Source organism: Danio rerio, chromosome 14 (genome assembly GCF_049306965.1).
Source record: "Danio rerio strain Tuebingen ecotype United States chromosome 14, GRCz12tu, whole genome shotgun sequence".
In the NCBI taxonomy this organism is placed as follows: Eukaryota; Metazoa; Chordata; class Actinopteri; order Cypriniformes; family Danionidae; genus Danio; species Danio rerio.
This window is the reverse complement of record NC_133189.1, coordinates 50238297-50248004: the sequence shown is the minus strand read 5'-3', so window position 1 is coordinate 50248004 and position 9708 is coordinate 50238297.

The window sequence follows — 9708 nt, the reverse complement described above, 5'->3', positions numbered from 1 at the left end:
AGCTTTCTATGAAAGTGGAGAAAAGGCTGATAAATTGTTAGCAAGGCAATTGAAACAAAAGGATGCTAGTTTCTTAATTTCAGCTATCAAAAATGAAAAAGATGAAGTGGTGACTGCAAACATGGACATTAATAAGGTCTTTGAAAAGTTTTATAGTAAACTATATGAGGCAGAGTCATCCCCAGACTGTACTAAATATAGAGATTTTTTCTCCAAAATTACACTTCCCACCTTGTCCTCAGACCAGCTTGAGATGTTGGATGCACCAATAGAAGAATCTGAAATTAGGGCTGCGATAATGTCAATGAAGGCCGCTAAGTCACCAGGTTTAGATGGCTTTCCTGCCGAATACTATAAGAAGTACATTGACATTGTTGCACCAATATTGGAAGGGGTGTATAAGGAAACCTTGTTACTGGAGCAGATGCCCCCAACATTTAATGATGCGCTAATTACGTTAATTCTTAAAAAGGATAAGGATCTTTATGATCCTGGGAGTTATAGACCAGTTAGTTTAGAAAATGTTGATTGTAAAATTTTATCTAAAGTATTAGCATTGAGGTTGGAGGGCATTTTATCCAATATCGTACATAGCGACCAGGTAGGTTTTATAAAAGGGAGATCTTCTTCTGATAATCTTCGGTCACTACTTCATCTCATCTGGCAAAGCCGCAATGAGAATGATCCAGTTGCTGCTTTTTCATTAGATGCGATGAAGGCATTTGATAGAGTAGAATGGGGCTATTTAACTTATACGTTGCAAATGTTTGGCTTTGGGCCAACTTTTCTTAAGTGGGTCAAGGTGCTATATTCCGCCCCACGTGCAGCCGTTCTTACAAATGGCATTATCTCCCCTTTTTTTAAATTAAAGCGAGGCACCAGGCAAGGGGACCCCCTGTCTCCTTTGCTTTTTACTTTGTTTCTGGAGCCCTTAGCAGTTGCAATTAGGAATGACATAAGAGTGAATGGTGTCCAGTTAGGAGAGAGGGAATATAAGTGTTTTTTATATGCTGATGATATTCTTCTTTTGCTTTCAAATCCAAGGACATCTATACCTCCTATGATGGATACTATCGAACGTTTTTCTCAAATATCTGGTTACAAAGTTAATTGGGTGAAATCTGAGGTAATGCCAGTGTCTGTGGGATGTTCGTTGGCTGATGTGAGCGCTTTCTCCTTTAAATGGATACCAACTGGGATGAAGTATTTAGGTGTTAGGCTCTCAAGGGACTTGTATGATGTTGTTCAGATGAATATAACCCCTATGCTTCAAAATGTTAGAACAAACTTTGATAAATGGAAAGTGTTAAATTTGTCTTTGTGGGGGAAGGTTAATGCAATTAAAATGATGGTATCATCAAAGATTAATTATATCTCTATGATGATCCCTTTGGAGTTTCCTGAATCCATCTTTAAGCAATACAATCAACTAGTTAGGGACTTTCTGTGGGAAGGGAAGAAGCCCAGAATAAGTATGAAAAATATGTTTACCACTAGAATAAAGGGGGGTTTGGCATTACCAAATATAGAGCTTTATAATACTGCATTTGAGATTATTAAAATATGTAAACATTGGTCAGGTGATAATGTAGAGGGTATAAGTTGGATCGAAATAGAGAAAACGTTAACTTTCCCATTCAGGGTTATTGATGCTTTATCTCAGAAATCTTTATCTGCTATTAGGAATGGGGAAGTTAACCCTATACTGGAACACTCTCAGCAGGTCTGGAAAAAAATACATAAGATATTTAATTTGTCCCATCATAAACAAGGCTATTCTTCATTATGGAATAACCCTGCTATTAAGATAGGAAAAAAACAGTCTATTGGAAAGATTGGTGTAAAAAAGGTCTGAAAACAGTTGATGATCTATATGGACAAGGCGCACTGTATTCATTTCAGGAATTGAAAGACAAATTCAATCTAGTAGATAAAGGGGATTTCTGGAAATATATACAGCTGCATAGTAGTATAAAAACTGTGGGATTTAAGCCAGGAGCAGAAGAAACTGTTTTATTAGGGTTTCTAAATATGCCAAAGTCGATGCAAACCACATCTTTTGTTTATAAGATTGCTGCAAACAACATGTATGGAAAAAGTGATCATTTAAGAATTATCTGGCAGAAAGACCTGGAGGTGGAATTTGAAGAGGGTGAATGGGAGGCAGTAGTTTCTGGTATAGGTGCTACTGTGAGAGATGTTAGGAGTAAACTCATACATTACAAGATAATTAATCGATATTACTGGACACCAGTAAGACTGTATAGGATAGGATTAATGGAAAATAACCACTGTTGGAAATGTGGTCAGTCTGTGGGCACTTTTTTACATTTAACGTGGAGCTGTCATTTGGTGGCTCCATTCTGGACAAGAGTTATTCAGAACCTTGAGAAATGGCTGGGACAACCTTTACCTTATTCTCCAAGAGTCTGTCTTCTTGGTGATACATCGATTTTACAGAACGGAATATCTAAAACACAGGCTGGACTAGTCGTCGCAGGATGTATTATTGCTGTGAGACTGGTGCTGCGAAATTGGAAGAACTCAGATACTCCCTCATTTAAAGATTGGATTGAACTAATGACTTCTACTGCATCATATGAACGTATGTTGGCAAGACTTCAGGATTCCACCCATACCTTTAATCAGAAATGGGGTAGCTTTTTGCAATATTTGGAGAGCACATAAAAAGAAACTTGAAAAGTTGTCAATTTGACTGTCTGTTATATGGTTTTGTACTATTTTATATTTGTTATATTTTTTGTTTTGTTATTATTTTTATTATAATTTGTTTACATTATTTCTCGAATGTTGATTTTGTATTGTAAATTTTATGTTGTGTGGGTGTAAAAATTCAAAATAAATAAAAAAGTTCAATTACAAAAAAAGAAAATATCAGAATTCGGAACATACTTTCTGTATTATCTTTGCTTGAACTAAGCCGATCTAATCCTGTTTATATGACTTGAACCTGCTCCCGATCAGGTTTGACCTAGCAGAACTGTTGCTATGACAACAACTCTCGGATTAGCTTTGAAGAACGAAACTTTCCTGGATCGTGTCAAATCGTCAATATCCAAATCCAGCTAACTGAGTAAACCACGTACGAAGAACAGACCCCTGTTTGATGAACCTGATATCAGCCAGATTGAAGTTTCAGACCTGGGGCCTGTTTCAGAAAGGAGGTTAAGTGAAAACTCATTATTTTAACCCTGAAATGAGAGAAACATCATGATGTACATAATTTTTGAAAATGCGCATAAAAACGTATACGCATAACTGAGTAGGATAAACTTTTATTCGATAGAATGTGCATTAAACTGGTATAAGAGATCTGATGAAAATGTGTGTGGAAAAACCAGCAGGCTGAGCACACTGTAACATCTTAAATGTTTTGCTCATTCATTCTAAAACGGTTTCAGTATAAATGTATATTATTAATGACGTCTGGAGCGTTTTAAAAGCATCCTTTCTCGGCATCTCATGGCTTTAAACGCCCCCACGCGTTCATTGTGTCATTATTGTCTTCTGAGGCGCAAGTCATTTATTAAGTAAAGAAAAGATTGATGCAGCTTCTTCTACCGCAGTAAATTCTGTTTTTATTGTTGATATTTGGTGCCCATTTAATCGGGAAGTGACGATTTTGTTCTATGTGACTCGTTGAATGCAAACACTGCTTTATTCACGCATCTTTTATGCGATATTCCAGTTTTTCACAAATGTAATTAATATATTTGGATGGAAACGCAGCTATTGCCTACATTTTAGTCACATAAAACAAAGTCACGTACGAGAATGGTTTGTCTTTTTAAGTAAACAATTAGCTTAAATTCACTGACCTTCAACAGGGACATGTACTGTAACTAGATTAATGGGATTATTATTCCTTCTAAAAACTATTGTTTAGTTCTCTATCACTTGATCAATAATGGAGGCAGACACAAGTGCACTTTTAAATCTATTAAAACTGATCAACGTGTATAAAAGTGAGCATGTGTGTGTAAAACTTTTAAACGTCACACATAGCATTACTTTAATACTTTAAATGTGAAATTACGCATTAACTTGAGCTGTTTTCCCACGCTAACTGTCTCTGTTTCATTGATGCAGTGGTGTTGCTTTAAGTATATGCTCATATTTGCTATAACTGTGCATGAGCACATCAAGTTCAGCCGGACAAAGAAATGCTGATCTCTTATTTAAGATGTTGCCATGGTCACTCGTAATATCTGCGCTCCATGATAATGCCTTTTTATAGTCGCGGTGTGCATGCTTAACTCTGAATTGATCTATTTAAAGTTGATTGACTCGACCCAGATCCGCTATTCTGAAACCGTTATAATCTCTCAGTAAATCAACTCAGAGTTCAAGTTTAAACTCCGAGTTGGTTGAACCTCCTTATGCCTAGTTCAGACTGCATGATTTTAGCCCCGATTTTGGCTCGCCGACAGGTTTTGAGAAATCGCCGACAAATGCCTGAAATCACAGGCAAATCGCTGCTCGTGCACGTGAGTGACAATCACACAGTATGAACTATCAAAGACGCGATCTGAGAGAATCGCCGATGAGTCGCCGATGCCTGCGAGATATTTGGCATGTTAAATATCTGGAGCTGTCGGCGATTCAAATCACGCCGTGTGAATTGAGTTTTGACTGAAAATAACATCAGCGATCGCCTACAGCCAATGAGAGAGCGGCATTCACTTGCGTGTGTGTGTACCTGCTGCAGGCCAGCGAGAGGCTGGGGGAGAAGTTAAAAGCGCTCTTTTTCGGTTTATTTAGACCCACGAAATGGAGGAAAAACTAGTGCAGATTTGACAGGACTCAGGAGCAACCGTGTCTGTTTGACGTTTCATACAGAAAGAAATTAGTTTATTATCAACGTTAAGGAGAAATGGCTAATTCCCTTTAAACCCAGGTGAGCAAACATGTACATTTTCTACCCCATTAAAGGCTTCTTTCTCATTATGCAGTTAATAACAAAAGATGTACTACATGTTTTTGGCTGTGAGACGTAGTTTGGACGAAGTTGTCGGCGATTCTCCCTATAGTAAAGTCATGCAATGTGAATGTCCATGTCGCCGAACCATCTTGCAGTGTAAACAAAGCAGCGACGAAACGCTAGCCCAGATAGTCATGCAGTGTGTAAACATCTGTGACACGACTACTTTGAAAATCATGCAGTCTGAACTCGGCATTACTGAAACAGGCCCCTGTTGTGTTCCTGTTCTCTCATTGCGCTTCAGTGAATTACGGAAGCATCGGACGCCAGCATCGGATACTTGTATCTGCGTGTCTTTAAGCCTGCGTATATCCCTGGCATGAGGTACCACCACCTTTCATTTTGATGTTGTTTTGCTCTGTAGAATGAAAAAGCCAGTTTTGTTTTTATTATGCGCCCTAACATCAACGACTCAGGCCAGCAGCGGTCTAGTTTGTGTGTGTTCCCACAAATGATTAGATTAAAAGTGACGTTAACTTTATTTGAGCATGGTATTTTACTTATTTTGGTTTTAAAATAGACAGTACATAGCTAATATTTAAATTGTTTACTAGATACTTTTATTTCTGAAATCCTTGAAGGTGTTTTAAGATTTCTCTAGCACAGAAGTAACATAATAGTTTACATTTGACTTTTGATAGTGAAATAAGACACACACACACACACAACTGACATGTAGTTTTGTTACTTGGAGACTTTTTTATTGCATTAATACTGTTGTAAAAGTGCATAGTTTTATTTGTTTGCTATTTATTTACCTGCTTTCCCATTTACATGTCGTATTTCTCTATTTATTCATATATAATTATGTTAATAAATCCGTATTATTTTGATACCCGATGCTCCACCCTAGCAGATCTTGCAAGCAGTTTTGCTTAAAATACTGCAATGCATACATTATACTTGACTCTACTTGGTGCGCATCTTGCTGGCGCATTGTGACTAAAGATAGTCTTTAAGATGTATCCAGGGTTACGCCACCATTAGCCATAAGCTGGTATGAGATCCTGATGGTATGATAACCTTGGATAAAAATATCACAGTTTGACGGTTTTGTGGTGGCTGCTTTACAATGTTTTTTATTTGGAGAAACATTTAAAATATTTGGTTACCGTGTTTACCACATGTCCTGCTAAATAATTCATATGAATCATTGACTTCTGCTGTCGTCATTAGTTTCAAAAACACTTCTTATGTTGGCTTGAGAGCCAACATACTATGCTACTCTGTCCTTAAAAACAAACGTATCTCCTCCTAGGCCGTTCATGCCACAAGGCCCAAATGTGGTCAAAATGTGTCTTCTACATTCAAGATTGTTGCTATATCTCCTCATGCCTATAAGACTTATTGTTTTTTTTTTTTTTTTATAAAAAATGTAAATAAATTTTTTAATCTGGGCATATAAAAAATGATACAAGCCCCAAATTTGGCCAAAAGCTGTATTTAGATGCGTTAGGTTTTGTTGCTATATCTTTAAGGTTTATCAGACTTATAGTTTTCCAATAAATAATTTTTAAGCATTATTTTTCTCAAAATATGGCAAGCCATTTTTTACTTAAACTCCATATTTTTTACTGATATGGCAAGCCATTTTTGCATGTATCACTTTCACACCTATTAAGCATTGTATTTTCAAAAAAATACGGTAAGCCATTTTTACATAATGTTCATTCCCTTAGTCCCTTTATTAATCAGGGGTCGCCACAACGGAATGAACCGCCAACTTATCCAGCATTTGTTTTACACAGCGAATGCCCTTCCAGCCGCAACCCAACACCAGGAATACTTAATGTTCAAGTCCAGTTTTTGACACTCATAAAGACTGTCATAGAAACATCGGGGTTGATTAAGATCACTCATATTGCCAAGAAGCTTTGATGTATCATCACTAACCTGTCAAATGTCCCCATAGCAATAAAACAGTATAACCTAGCAACCATTTAAAAATAGCAATATCTCTACATCAGAACATCGTAGGGACCTGGGCATTGGCTTGTTTGACTCATGCTAGCAAATGGGACTTCCTGTGTACTATGCATGGTAACAATGATAATGGAAGCCAAGTGCTAATAACGATTAGCTACATGCTATGAATGATTATCTAAATGCAATAACATATGCTAGAAATGCCTACTAAGTATTAGCATTTGATCAAACATGTACACGAGCATTGACATTTAGCAACTGCTTAGCAACCACCTAACAATGCCATAATTGTTTTAGCAACCACTTAGCAACCGCCGCCGTGCTTCCTGCCAACTGCCATTCCCAGTCCTAGCGCAGTCACATTAGCCCCTTTCACACAGTGATACCGGTAAATATCCGGAAAATTTCCGGAACGACTTTACCGGTATATTCAAAAAAGCGCTGTTCACACAGGCACGGACGTTACGGAAATTTTCCGGAAAAGAGCATTCACACATCCATTCCAAAATACCGGTAAATTCTGACATCATTAACCAGAAATGAGCTTTAAACGGCTGCGCTTGTATTTGTAAACATTTGACTAAATTACAAACTCTGTGGATAATCAGTATTGTGAACAACTTTCGCAGGATCACTTTCGCATGTCGAGATGTTCATAATATGTGCGTGTGCAGGCGCTCACAGGCTGTTTCACAGGCACACGCAAAGCTTGAAGGTAAACAAACAATGGCTTGTCATAAGCATCTCATCGATGATTATTTACACAGTTGGCATTAAGAAGAACATATAAACGTTATCTGACTAACTTCTAGCAGCTAAATGTGTCTGGAAAAATATTCAAAGGCTTTTATTCTCATAAACCGCGCGGACGTAAATGCATCTGACAGTTGTGATTGGCTAAAGCAGACGTCTCACGTCAGCACGTTCTAGACGTGTAATTGCCGGTAATTTTCCGGAAAGATCTGTATGTGTGAAAGGGGCTATTGGCTGTCTCAAGCCAAAATCAAAGTTTATCAATAAACTTTAGGTTCTAGTTTACAATTTAAAACTGCACCTGTGGATCTTTTCTGCTGGAGATACTGTTGTCCTAAAACGGTTATCGTCCCATGCCTAGTCACCATACCACCAAGGATGCACCACATCCAACAGGAGTAATTGTGGACACAGGAGGAAGCTTTCTGAAAGAGCTGTTTGAATGATAACAATTTTGTTTTTGCCACAGCTGCCCAACTCACTGGAGAATGAACTGTGCACCTCAACTCTTTGATTTCCACCAAAACTGTTTGTCGGGACTTTCACAGGGTCAATAGATATGGCCGGGCTGCTACAGCCAAACCTTTGGTCACTCGTGCCAATGCCAAACGTCAGTTTCAATAGTGTCAACAATGAAAATCTTTGGCTGTTGATGACATGAAATATGCATTGTTCTCTGATGAGTCCATGTTCATGGTCTTTCCCACAACCGGGAAAGTTAAGCGTGGAGAAAAGAAGCCCCAAAGAAGCGTATTCTGTTGCATGCCCAGAATGAAGCATGGGGGTGGATCATGGTTTGGGCTGCACTATCAAGGCATTCCCTAGACCCAATAGGCCCACACGGAATCTGCGTGCGCGGAATTCTGCATATTTTTAGCCCATCATTAATTCTGTTGATTTACTTGAGTAAATGTGTGTAAATCTATATTTATTCAGTTTTTTAATTTTTACAGTAATATTATTGACTAATATGAAAATGTTCATTTGATTTATTACTGTACAAACTGCATCGTGCATATTTTCTGTCTTTTAGTAGATATATTATGAGAGATTGCTTTGTTAACCAAATAAAGTGGATCTAATTGGATTTGCATTTTAAACGTTAAATAAAAGTTAAAAAGGTATTATTTTTTATTTTATATATTAAGGTTTTAATTATGGAGCATATGGAGAATGCAAATTTCTGTTGCGTTATTGAAGTGCAGTACAGTCATGTAAACACCGCAATCAAACTATTACCGTCATGTAGGCTTTTCAACGGATTTTGCATCAGGATAGCCTATACCAGAGGTGGGCAAACTACGGCCTGCTGAACACTTTCATCCGGCCCGCAAGGAAGTTTTTAAAATGCTGCATCTGAGTAACGGTTTGGTTTCAGAATTAGTAAATTAAAGATGCAATACAAGTGAACGGCATTTGATGGCAGTATTGCACACGGTACAGTTAGAATTACAACATGCTCTCGGATATTAAAATGCACTCGATGGTTAATGACTGAAAATGAGTCAGGCAAAAAAATTGACTCTGAATGTCGTGTGTTTAAGGAAGAATGGACAACAAATACTTGACCAATATCGGACAGAAAGTGGTATGTCTAATATGCCAAGAAATTATTGCTGTTTTTAAAGACCACAACCTAAGGGGCCGATCACACCGCCGCACATTTATGTTACAAAAACACGAGGTGCTGCCTTTTTGATGACAAGAAAAAAAAATGATGTTGCTAGGCAATGACTAAGTCAGCTGGGTATTTTGCAAGATTCTTCTTCTGTTTTATCTCAGAGTTTTATGATTTATATAAGCACATTAATACAAGCTCAAACGACATTGTTGTGAATTTGACTCCACTTATATAATAATTGCTGGTTAAATGTGTAAATTTTTGTCATAGAACATATTTTCCATGCATACATCAACTTCAAAAAGTTATTTTATCCAAGATTTGTGGTTTTATCAAGTTTTATGATGATTGATCTGTATATTTGACTGAAGAGTAAACTTTAAGAATTATTTTTAATGTGTTAATG